The sequence below is a fragment of the Vidua chalybeata genome, chromosome Z (genome assembly GCF_026979565.1).
Source record: "Vidua chalybeata isolate OUT-0048 chromosome Z, bVidCha1 merged haplotype, whole genome shotgun sequence".
Classification (NCBI taxonomy): Eukaryota; Metazoa; Chordata; class Aves; order Passeriformes; family Viduidae; genus Vidua; species Vidua chalybeata.
In genome coordinates, this window is record NC_071570.1 from 24,198,668 (window position 1) to 24,212,479 (window position 13,812).

The following is a 13,812-nucleotide window of genomic DNA, read 5'->3' on the forward strand; positions in this document are numbered from 1 at the left end:
CAAGCACAGCCTTTGCCCAGCTTTGCATGCAGCTTGCCTTCACTTTTGCTTTTGACTGATCAGCACTGCAGCCCGGGAGACTCAAGGTGGCCATAAGGTGCCACACTTCCCTCCCTGCCTCCACGTTGCACTTCTCCTTCCTCTTTTCAGAGAGGACCCCCAAAATTCTGTTCTTACCACTGCAACTCTAATAATTCCTGCAGGGGAGGAAGCCCCTCCGTATCTAAGTCCTCAATTTGAATTCCTCAAGAATATTCCCATTACACACCAGCTGTTCAGGCTATCACATAAGCAGCAGCCTCAACAGAAAGACCAAGGCCTGCAAGGGCAGAGGAAATGAGCTAAGCTCTCACCCTCCACAAGTAATCCTTCCAGACCATGGTGGAAGTTCGGTGGCTGCAGATGCTGTGGGAAGGTTTAAAGAGCCACTCTGACTTGTGTTCAGGCAACAAATACCAGACTGCAGTCTCTGATCTGTTGTGTTAGAATTATATTTATCTTCTGCAAGCATGGAATTCAATTCACTGCACTTTCAAAAAAGTGTGTTTTAAATAACTCAACCCTAGAAATGTTCATGTTCTCATAGTTTCACATCAGCCTTTTGCACAGCTGCCAAAAGCCTTCACACCCCCTTGCCTAGCCCACCTGTGTAAACACCACAAAAGTTGCTCTTTGTGAAGTACAGGTAGAGTCTTGCAGCTTGATAATGAGCAAAAAAAGGGACAGAGAAGTTCTTTGCAACAAATGTGGGAGGGTTCTGCCCCATCCAGGTTGCTGTGCATTAGAGGGTAGCTTTTACACTTCTCTTACAAACACCATCTGTTTAAAAGTATTGTAGAGGGCATGTTTGACATTTCTGACCAAACTAATGTTTTTAGAGCCTCTTTACATGCTTTCTGATTGAATGGCACTGCAAAAGGCAGCAGATATGCAACTCATTTCCCTTATTCTGTGTTCCTTTCCTGTGCTGAGCATCTTTTTCTTATGAATGCTTCCGTTGATTTCAAAGAGGTTAAGCGTATAAGAACATATTTAACACAAATCAAGAGCATTCCTCTTATTTTTCTCTCTAAGTTCAATGAGAGAATGGACATGAATGCAGTGAAATTGGAAAAAGCATCAAGCTTCTGGGAGAGGTTTCATGGATATGATCTGGAAGATGGTCTGAGGAACATCCAAGTATAAGGTCTCCTAATCAGTGCTTCCAGGATGGGCCCTCAAATTTACTGATTAGTGTTACACATTTGGGATTTACCCGCCTTGTGTGCTGTGAACAGGCCTGCTGAAGAGTTAACAGTATGTTACCTGTGGAAATTTAAACCACCAAGTGTGTCAATAAAAGTGTGATTGCCCCAGAAAGGAGGAAGACAAATAATAAATCACTTTCATGCCACTCCACAGCATAATTTTTTTTCCAACTTGCCACAAAAATGATGATGATGTCCTTCATCTTGGAGCTGATTCTTTTTTCAGAGAAGTCTTGTTTAACAAAACACCATTCTCCGCAGCAAAACAACTTTGGAGTCACACCACAGCCTCACAAAGAGCTTTCTGTCAGAGAATTTATGCACTGTCTTGGGCCTATGTGCAGCAACCTTACCAGGTTTTTGTGCTCAGGCTTGCTCATGCTTGGTAATGAGAAGACAAGTAACTGGCCCAAAGCAGAGCTGCTATTCATCTCCTGATCCACCTTAAACCCAACCCAGCACCCAAATCTCTCATGCCTGGCAAGCAAAAGGAATGTTTCTCCACATCACCTGTGGGCTACACAAGGCCACAGAGTGGTTAGGCCCTGAACTGGAAGCTAAAGAAAGTCTGTGCAACTTGCTTCCTCTGTTGCAGGACTGAATTCAAGCTTTTAAAACAGGTTTATTACTATCCAGCTGTATTTTAGACACCACCTTGAGACCAAGAAATTCAACTTGTCTCTTTAGCCAGAGGCAAAAATATTTCAAATGCTATTGCAGAAGAATGTAAAAAAAAAAATTAATTATGGGAAAAATCATGTGTAGGAAGCTTGCTTGTAGGTCTCATTTAACCAAAGAAAGCAAGCTGTGTCAAGCAATGTACTAGACAGCATGTTTTAACAACTGCAGACTGGAATGTTGCTTTGCCCATGTCATGTTCCAGGACAGTGAGCAAAAGGAGTGGATGTTAATACATCACATTCATTTCTGTCCATTTTCTACCCAGCTGAAGGGAAAGAAAAGCAATTTGGGCCATAGTCTAGACATCTCCCTCCCTTTATGAATCACTGGAATCACTGAGGCCTTTTTGCAAAGAAAGGTATATAGCACTGTTTAGAAGTGAAGTTTTTCAGACAGATCTGAGGACTCACAAGTCAGAGCCTGCCTACACTGTGAATGTAAAGGTATTGTGATGTTTTACAATACTCAGAAGGTATGAAGTGATGCAGTGACCTGAGCTGCTTGGTTGCATTTTTGGATGGGAAAAAATGCTGGACATATGCCCATTCTTACTTCTTCCTATTGCATAAGGAAGTCCTGAACACTTTTGCCATTTGAAGAGATATGGGGCAATTTGCCTGCTTGTTGCTCTTTTCACATTAAGAAACAGTTTTGTGCTTTACAGAAGAGGCTGTAAGCAGCAACAGAAGTGCTGATTAGCAGCAATAATTGGTAGCACAGAGGTTGAAACTGGGTTAATACAAAACTCTCTAGGCATTTCTAGTATGGGTCACACATACTAAAAAGAAAAGACATCTAGGTAATGAAACAGCACAGTTGCTTCTTCAACTGCTGGCCAACAGTGGTGCTATCTGACATTTCTGAAGTTCTCAGGAGGACTGACAATGAAATCAGGGCAGGAATCACTTGGCAGTCTCAAGAATCCTAGGGTTAAAAAAGAAAAGCCATGGAAGGTCAATCTGTTTCTGTTTCTCCTAATATATTGGAAAGAAATAGCTTTCAGAAAATGTCTTTGACATGATGGTATATGTGACTGCTTGATATTTCTAGTATCATGATCACTTACTCCCTCCTAATTAGAACCTACCTTTCCTCTCTCTCTGTTCTTTTTGAAGCGCTGCAGGGACAGGCCCAGGTCTGTCAGAGAAAACAGCTGCACTCCATTTGTGCTGTGCTTCTCACTGCAGAGTCCTCCCATAACCAGCACACACTTTGAGTTTCTAATGACAGGATTTCACCCTCAGCCCCTGGTAAACTGAAGGCTGTATTGTCCAAGCACAGGAATATGTTGCTGTATAAAACTTTTAATTTTCTCCACCCACATTTACAATGTCACTTGCAGAAAAGAACCAGCAAAAGGAAGCAGGAGCACCTGCTCCTAGAGGAAGAAGTTGTAATTGCCTGTTATAAACCAATCAAGATAATTTAAATAAATAAACTTGTTGTAACTAGTAACAATGACTAGTCAATCTATTTTGTGGCCTGTATTTAACATTAGTCTTAACTGCTTTGTGTAACTTTAAAATAAAATTCTGTCTTGATTTTATAGACTCAACTACATTTATGCTAAAAGGCAGGTAGGTGAAAAGGAGTGTCCCTTGCTATTCTTTAACTAGGGCATTTACTTAGCTCTGTTGCAGGCATTTCTGAGGCATATCAGCAGTTAAAGGACCGTGGAGACTGAGACCTGCTTTGTCCATTTCCTTTATTCCTGTATATGTAAACAAGGTATACACTACAAGACAGAGTGCCTGTAATGTACCTGTTTGCTGATGTTGTTGCTGTCTTTTTAATGTTCTTTTTGAGTTTGGTCTCAGCTTGCATGTGTCCACCGTATTATAGTTGCAACAGGTTATTTAACAGTGTCTCTTTGCCACTGGTATTCCACAAGCCAGGAAGCGACAGGGTGTGAAATACAAAATGTGTCTCTGCCCCCTCAAAGTCCTTGAAAACACAGACCGAGTCTTCTTTGCATCACACACACACAGTCGGTCACTCACACACACACACACATGCACACATGCACAGACGTAGAATGTGGAATATTGAATAGTGAAGCAATGAAATCTTCCACTCCTATGGTTAACGAGCTCCTGTTAAAATCAGAGGCGTCATCTAGTGGGCATTGGGAAAACTAGGGATGCGGCAGGACGCTGGTTGCTGCTTCAGGAAGGCGTAAGCAGGGGGTCAGATCACGTATGCGGCAGTACCGCTCTGCGGCCAGCGGAGGAAGGCAGCGAGGACAGAGGTCCGGGAGCTGCGCTGCAGCCTGGTCAAATCCATCCCAAACACCCGGGAGCTGCCGCAAAACGGACCCGATTCTCTGATTTGAATTGCGAGGGTAGTAAGGAGTCAGCCCTAATTCACAACTGATGTAAGACTGAGAACACATGAACTTGGGAAAAAAAACCCAAACCAGATTTGAATGGTGTCTTCAAAAAGAATGTAAGAGAGGAAAGTACTATTCTGCCTCACCACGGTTGCTGAGAATTAGTGGTTTGCTGTTTTATGAACGCACAAATGGTGAGCGGATGCAGAGAAAGCAGTGCTCCTCAGGGTGAATAATCACCTAAACAAACTACTTAAATTTGAAAGAAAAGTCATCCATTTTTTTAGTGTTTGTATTTGTGCACAGTAAACAGCGACTTCATTTGCAGCTACATATTGTCTTTCCTATCTGTGTCTCCTCAAGCATCACGGCATCATTATTAATAATGCAGTTATATTGGATAGCAAAAGAAAAAAATGTTTTAAAACTGGCCAAAGATCATCATAGGATTCAGACAGCTGTGCTTTCAGCTCTCAGTTACACGCAGAGGGAAGCAGCCCGTCTGTTCCCAAATCTGAGCTTTATTATAGCAGCAAGCAAAGCTGATTGTGGTCTTAATCACCATGAGAAAATGCCTCTGTAGAGAAGGGGATGTGGGCTGTAAGCTGGCTTTATATGTAATTACTGTGCCCCTGCATAAAACATGAGTTTTAAGCAGCCGTGTGGATGCCATCAGACTGGGAATGTGTCTGCAGTGCTTGCACAGGACAGTCTGTTCAGCATGAGACCTCCTGGTTCACAATAGCAGCTGTAAAGGGTAAGTGCAAATTCACTGGGCAAGAACACAAGAAACAGATGCAGAGCTAGCAGTGCCAGCCTGCAAATCATGCCTTCGTGTATTCGCACAACCCATGCCCATGTGCATGGAAGCACTCTGTTTGCTAAAGTCAGATTACTTGTGATGCATAGGAGGTTCACTCACACCTAGCATGAAAAGCTCACAGTAGGATGGTAGTAGAATCAACTTAAGTCCTACAGCCTTAGTTATAAAAGATATGCATTATCAAACTTGAACTAGAGTAATACTGCCAAATAGAAGGAAGTATACGTCAGGGAATAAGACAGGCCTTTTAGTGGGCTTAAGGCTCAGTTGCAGCTCAGCTGAGCACAACTTGCAGAGTTGAGAAGAGGTAGAAGCAGACTTTGAGTGGGTAAATACCTCACCTAGGAGTAGGCTAGGTTACTTAGAGAATCACTGTCAGAGGTATTAGCAAAAATGGTTTTAATATAAATTTTTTAAAATGTGGCTTCCCGAAGTCTGATGGCAAGATCCATTCTATTACTCAGTACATGGATGAAACATAGAAGGGCACATTGAACTAGAATAAATTTAGAATTATTTACACCAGAGACACAAAAGGGTTATGGAGACCCTTCCACTGAGTCATGAAATTCAGAGTGGACCCTTTACATTCTAAACTGCTGATGGAACATAGGTATTACTAGGTCCGGTCTTAGTCTCAGATTTCAAAAAGGGGTTGCATCTAAAGGATGCCAAGTGCATACATCACAGACGGAAATAAAAATAATATCCTTGCTAGGGAAAGTATTAGTCAAGCAGCCTATAGACAGCATACTGGTGGATGTAGACGGGCACCTTTTGGTCCAGCACAGAAGCACTAGTGATGCCAAGGTGATTTTTTGCCTTTTCTTTTATATATCTTTTATATAACTTCTCTATATCCTCAGTATTCTTAGCATGCATGCTTGTAATTCCTTAAGTCTGATAACTTAGCATAGTCCTAGTATTATGTTAGGCCAGGAGACCAAACATCCTAAAGGCCTCGTGGTAGGAGGCCAGAAAACCCTACATTGTCTTGGGAAACCAAGGTACTCTCTAGAACGTATCCTATAGACTAGAGATTCAGCCCATCCAGAGGGGAATTCTATGGATGGGGGAATATCATGCCATTCATCCAGGCCTCCCATTGGGGCACCCCTGTTAGATAAGCTAATCTGTGAGGTCTATAAATTGGGGTGCATTGCGGTGCATTCCACCATAAGGATCCTTATTAAATACTGAGGTTAAACCCTTTTTATCCCTTAACTATGTCTGGCTATCAATTTTTTAAGACTAGGAAAAGGCATCACTAGGAACCCTCATAGAAGATGTTTTTAAGATGTCTGTGATGAAGGCACTTGATTCATGAAATATATGTATGCGACCAAATGTGCCCGAGGATAACTGGAAGGCAGTGTTGGAGGGTGGGCGCATCTGAGGAATGAGTAGCTGCAGAACTAGAAAGGGATAGAAATTTTAGGGTAGTTATGCGGCATTTGCTTTTGTTCTCCCTGGCCGCACGCGGCTCTTGGGAGCCCAGCTTTGGTGTAGCTTCCACGTGCTGCCAGGGTTTTCTGCCACGGGTTCCCGGACACAGCTCCGTGGCCAGCGTGGGCTGGCCAGCCACTGTCACCGTGCGCTAGGGATCTGGCAAAGAAGTAAGGAATTTGTCCATTTACTCCGTGCTAGGCAGGAATGGCTTATTGGTCACGTGGCACGGTTCGATGGAAAGACGCAACCGCTCCCGACACTCGCATGGGAGAAAATGGCGCCTGGGTGCCGGCGGGGTAGGGTTTTATGGAGGGGTGGGGCGAGAGGATCCACAGCCTGCTGGCCAATAGGGGCGGCTGCCGTGGCGGTGACATCAGCAACAGCGACCGAGACGGGGCTGGGGCGGTTCCCAGGTCCCTGGGCTAATGGGGATGAGGCATCAGGGAGATTGGCGGGGAACTCTCTGGCAAGGATGGGGAGTGTCTGCAGGAGTGATTGGGGTAAGCTCCAATAGCACGCAGAGAGGAGCGAACAACCGCGGGGAGGGGAAACACGGGGGGTGCGCGGCATTACAAAATTTGGCTATCTAACATAAATTAAAACCCCCTAATCTAAACCTGAACCCAAGGATGCAACAGGTAGTAGCAATAATATATGGTGCCTCAACCATGTACTAGCAAAGAAAGTGCTCATCAGCGAGAAATTCCTGCTCATCAACTGTTGTCATAGCAATTCCTCAAGCACATCTAAGCTGTCAGGAATGACAGCTCTTGGGAAGGTGGTTGTGCTCCTTCCTCTCTTCCACTGACCAGCAGCATTAACCTTGTGTTGTACAGAACACACAGGTTTCACGTTTGCCTGAGAGGTCAGAATTACACATTGCATCAGCTTTGCATTTCCCTGTTCTGTCAGCCAAGGCAGTGTGAGCACTGGGCAGGGGGAGGGTGTACAGATGCAGGGAGAGTACCTGAGAGACAGGTCCTGCTCTGCTGCTGACTGCCTGCAGAACATGGAAGAGCCAGAGACTTATCAGCCCAGCTGGCATTTATTAGCTCCCAGCGCCATATCCACAGGTGGCAACTACAAGCCCAAATTACTACAATCTATATGTCAGTTCCTTTGTCTAGTTTGCTATGATCACCCTAAAGAGAACCACTAAATTTTTTGCTTCAAGTAGAGGAACATGCAAAGGTATGTGCCCCTGGCAAGGAACCTGTGAATATTTCAGATTAGAGAGGGAAGCAGCAGGCTTAGATAGTCTCTGACAACATACAGAAGAGACTTTCAGGATCAGGAATGTGTCAAAGGAGAGGCCATGAGGAGTTTCCATATAACTCCTTATCTAGGCAGCAATAGGGTACGAACAGCAGGGGTGCTTTCCTTCAGCTTAACTTAAGGTTTTGCCACACTTCAGACCTATTTAACTTTCTCTCCCTATAACTATTTAGTCACATGCTGTGGCACCCTTAAAGCACAGTTTGGATGTACCGTGGGAGAAATGAAGCAAGCAATCATAGCCCACAGTCTAATACTGTGCTAACAGGCATCAAAAAGTTAAATTCCTAGCACAGCCACTTCATTTGTGACTCTCTAATCTTTTTAGACAGATTATTTACTACTCTTTTACTGCTGGCCCGCTCACACAGGGAAGAATAAGGGTACCCTTCATGCCTTGATAGAGTATGTGTGCATACAGCTTTCCTAGAAGTGCTTTTAAACACCTCCAAGTCTTTCACCCAGAAGGCAATCTGTTGCACCCTCTAAAAGATATTTTTGGGTACAAGACAGTTTAGCAGTCTCTAGGCCCATCACTATACTTTGGTTGTTATCATGTTTTGAGCAACCAACCTATTTCTGAATGTCGCTCTGTAATAAAGAGCCTTCAAAGTTTATCCTTTTTTGTTAAGGCTATTCCAGCTGCACAAAGTGGAGCATGGAAGAAGGTTTTGTCTTGTCAGACTCTTCCAAAAAATGTAGGAGGCTGTAGAAAAGAAAGTGGCTTCAGCAATTCCAGTATCCTAGGAGAAAAGACATTCAGGAAAGTGAGTAGGGAGCTGAGAGCAAAAAGAGCATGCTCTGTATACTAAAAAGGAGTCCACAAATCAATAAATAGGCTTTTCAAATTAGTTTTAAACTTAAGCATCTATACACCCTTCCTGTTATCACACTAAGTCTTCCACGAGACCATAAGTCATCTGCTGAGATGTTCAAGTTCTCCACGGAAGTCAAATGCTGTGGTTCCAGACTGCCTACAGAATCAGAAGGAATTGCAAGGTGGTGTAAAAATGCAAAAGTCATTAAAATCCTGCCTGTCTCTGAAACTGGTAGAAGGAGGTTGGATTTAGCTGAAATGCTCTTTTGGCTAAACTAAGCCATCGGAGCCATTATCACTTCCACTGAAGAACTGCCCGAAAAGACATACATACTCATGTGCTCTTGTGTAGTGTGTATCTTTTGTGGGTACAGGCAAATAGTATATTTGAACACTTTCTAGAGTAGGAATGTAAACAGTGGGAAGCCCCCGCATGTGGTTAGCAAGGATCCTTGCCAAAGCTAGATATGGAAATGTAAATTGTTTTATTGGGAGCTCTTGAAAAGTTTATTCTCTTTCAGTCTGTGAGATGGTACAAACTCTAAATGCTGTCCAGTGGTCAGCTACATTTCCCTCTAGACAACAACTGACCATAGCAATATTTCTTTGGAGCAGGTGTATGTTCATGTGTAGCATGAATCGCTGATGGACTTCCCAGCTCCAGCCTGGACATTCTTGAAAACTTTCACCAAAGCAAGGACTGATGGAAGACTCATAACAGTTGTTTCACAAATCAAATCTGTCCTTTTGGAAGTTTTGACATTCTGATACACTGCAGCTAATTTTAATTTACTTTATTGATAATATCTTCAAATTATATATCTTAATTTTAAAACCCAAACCTTTTGTGATTAAACCTATTTGATAACAACATTGCCTTAGAAGTAGGAAGGTAAAACAATCTGGGAATGAAACATTGTATAGGGCTCTTGGAGGCTGACATCTGAATGTACTTAGTGGAGAGGAAACCTTTTTTTACTTTCATTTTTTGCTTCTTTTATCCTTAAGCTCAGTAATAAACTAGCACTCTATGGTTAAAAAGTCATGAGAACAGATGTATGGTACAAGTGTATCAGGATCTGCATTTCAGATACGGGGTGTAAATTATAAGGAAGTCCTTCCAAGAAGCTTTGAGAGTATCTAGCTAGCTTTCATTGCAATTATATTGCAACAGTAAAGATGATTATTATCATTATTATTATTCCAGTCACTTGATTGCACTGAAGTAAACACTTCAGTCAAAGTTCATTCAGGGTTCACTATTCAGTTTATTGCTTTCAAGGTGAGTCCTGAAGAAATTTCACTGAACACTGCATACATTCCAGTCAGCTCCAAGCCACGCTTCTTATCGGAGCATGGCTGGACTCTGCTAACTCTGCAAAGCATTTGAAGGCATGAAGCATCATGCAATAAATGGTGAGGATTTTGGTGTTAGCAGCCACATGCTCTTTTCATTTTACATGGCTCATTTCTTATCCCTGGTTTGTCCTTCACTTTTTTATGTACATGTCCCTTTTGAGAGGAAACATGTCTAGTGATTACAGCATGCGGAAGCTTGTTTTTATTGCATTTAGTTAAGGTTACTTTGCCACAGAGAGTCTGGATTAGCAGTGAAATTAGAGTTGAAATGTTGGGTGTCTGGATGTGGCTCTGCCCCCAGTTGTGGTGCTGTGCAAACTGTGAGACCAACCTCCACACCTCACTGAAGCCTCTGGGTAGGCGTTCCTGAAGCCATTTGAGAACAACTTATGGTAAGGAATCTGTTCTAGACTGTACTACAGTCTGCTTCATCTTGTTGTCCCAGCAAGTCACCCAAAGTCCCTGATATCCCCTCAAACTGCTGAAGAATCTCCTAATGGGATGGAAGTTCCTACTGTCCTTATGAAGTTCTTTGAGTTAGCAGAGCAAAAAAGGACATACAGTGTTTTTCAGGGAAGTCCATCAATCTTAACATGGTGTCTCTACCCTCAGCAAGACACTGTAGAGGAGAGACCAAAGAGGTGAATAAGCTTTCCCAAAGCACATCCCACAGGGAGGTGTCACCTGTTAGGCAGGACACAGTGCACCATGCTGCCTCTTCCTGGGGCAAATATCAGTGCTCTGGAAATCTCTATATGTGCTGGGTGAACTGTGAGGGTCTTGCATCACTTTGTCAGTACCGTGATCTGTAGGTAGAGGTGAGGATGCTCGTTTTTAAGAATATATTAATATGCATGTGCTTCTTCCCAGCAGGAAGAAGTAGCCATCAGGCTGATGTCTGGCAAGCAGACATTGACAGAGCGGCTGCTGACTCACCCTTTCCTCTCCACACACAGAAGTCAGTGCATTTACTAGGTCTTGGATAAAGCCAAGGCTCCTGACACCAAGGCTCCTGACACCAGAGCATTACCCCATCAAATTGTCCTTGTTTGTGGAGTGCTCTTCTCCCACCTTTCAAGTGAGGGTTGGAAAGAAAAGTTTCACCAGCAGCTTTGGTGGGAACCGAAATGAGCGCTCAGGTCACTTCAGACCCTTTGGAAACTCTTGCTTTTTTTTCCAAACTCCCCATAGCAAAAAGCCAAAGGACTAGCCACAAACTCACCATGGAGTTGACTGAAGCAGAGACAGGAATCCTGATTGTATGGGATGTTGTCCTGCAGTCTGTGAAAACCAGGCTGAAATATGGAAGCCATCTCCTTGTTGTCTAAGCCTGGTTTTACACAATCTACACAGATTTGGAATGACTAACAATAGATCACCAGATGCTGACCCTGGGTGGCTCTCTAGGATGCAACCCTTCTCTTGAGAAAAGTTTTTATTAAGAAAATTCAGCACACCTTGATGTTATCATGCATTATCATACTAGATCCTCTCTGTCTTCCAGGTCCATGAATTTGAACTCTTCAGCTGGCAGAGACCAAAGGAGGGCATTGCCAGCTCTGCCCTTTTCTTAGAAGCAGATGGTTTGTATTTACTACTCAGTAAGTCTAACTAGTCACCAGACTCCCTGTCAAAGTGAGGAGCTGCCAAACAGAGATGGAAATTATGATAGCTTCCATATCAGTGACACATCTTGTTCAGCAATTTAAAATCTAGAAGAATTTAACAAATGGATATGTCCAATATCAATGTTCTCTAAAAATTACTTGGTAGAAGTCAAGATGACTTTGTTTTACATGCAGGTACTGTCACCTGGATTTGCTGAACACAGGATTTTCGGCCTTTTGTTCGGTCAAACCATCAGTCTCTTTATTCACTGTACCTTGTTTTCATAGACATTTTTAGCAGTAAGATGCTGTGGAAGGCACAGCAGATGGCCTTCATTTTCTCTGAACTTCAAATCCAAGCTTGTGCATGTGCCTCAGCCTTTTGCCTCATGGTTTTAATCTCCCACACACTGCAGTTGTATTTGTTTAACACAAGAACATATTTCCTCCATATAAAACAACTGCAAGGAGAGAATGGTTCAGAATAACTGTAGGAAGGAATTAATCAGATCAGCTGCTTAATAAAATATCAGATATATGACTGAGGTTTTTTGGGTTTTTTGGTTGTTTGTGTTCTTGGGGTTTTTGTTTTGTTTTGGTTGTTTTGCTTTGAAGAGTTAAACCACATTTGGAAGCTCTTGAGCAAACCAAGGACACAACAGTTTCAAGATAACCATTTCAAATTAAGCAAGCATGATAAGCAACTGCAGAATGCCCCATGCAGAATGCTCCAAGCATTTTGGAGACCTGCCTTCTGATCTCAGCTGTTAAGTCCAAAGAAGCACCAAAAAGCAGAATGTTTCAGAAAAGCTTAAAAATGCTTCTGCTGAAAACCTTCATTCTCTCAGAATACTATGTCTCCTAACAAGTGGTTGTGTGGAAATGAACATCTCTGCCTCATCTTTGACAGCAATGGAAATTGGGATGGTTATGACTGCAGGTTGAAAGACTGAACCCTACATTTTACCCTACTCTCATGGTGTTTTCCGAAATAGCATGTCAGAGGAACATGTAAAATTGTAATGAGTTCCATACATTTTCTGGTATCATCAGTACACAAGAGACTCTTTGGATGTAGAGTCACTAGGGAGTAGTACCTACCCTGTTCTGACTCAAATGCAGTATGATCTTTTACCCTTTGCTGTAAATTGGCTCAGAGCACATCTTTATGGGTCAGTTTTACTACTCACTTTCAGATGTTACCAACTTCCAGCATTATGGGGCTGCTTTGCACTACATGTGAGTTTCATTTTACACATTTTTCAGTTTCTTCATATGCCCAAATGAAAAATCCAGCATTTGGGGACATCACATGGTTTTATGATACTCTCAAGTGAGACTGTGTTCGGAAAATAATGAAGGGATTATCCTCATCCACATGTGGTATTTTGCAGCTGTAAGAGATATGTTATTATTCCTTGTTTGTTTTGCAGCTTCCACACAAGCATGCTGATGTGGTTGCTTTGTAGAAAGCCTTTACAAGTCACTCTGGGGAAGGCTGTTTTGTAGCACAAGAGCCTACTCCTCAGAACAAGTAGTGCCGATACTCAACTGCTGCCACTTTTAAAGGGAAGCAAGAAACCAAGCATTTATGTTGGAGGAGTCACTCAAATGTCCTAGACAGAAGGAAATATCATGTGTGGCATGAAGGGAAGGAACTTAGGAAAGTAGCTAAGATTAACTGCATAGGAGAGGATGACAGGAAAGCACATGAGAACAAATGTAATTTTAACACACTTTCCCAAAACGTTTCACATCTACTTTACTTTGCTTTGAAAATTATTTCAGTTCATTTGCAGACAGCAGCATTCTTAAGGACAGCAAATTCAACAAGTTTCACTGATACAGTAAGTTGGATAAAGAAGATACACCACACAGATGTCTCCATGCCAGGAGAAAAAAAATGGTGGGAGGAAGCCCTACTTTTTTTAGTGGTTTTACGGAGAATCCAGCTCAAGTAATCCAGCTCAAAGAAAGGAGAATCGAGCTCCCAACCTTCTGCTGGGACCCTAGATTCAAGGTATGTCTTGCAGAAAGGCTTGATTTGCATTTGCAGATGTCAAAGTAAGTGCTGAGGAAAATTTGAAGCAACACAGCTGAGAAAACACATGCCAATGTTCCACTTCTTTTGTGTCTGCTGGAATGGTATTAAGCCATATCCAATTGTGTGCTTTAGTGCTGAAGTGTGAGCTGTTGTGCAGTGAGCAGTAAGAAATGATGGAGTG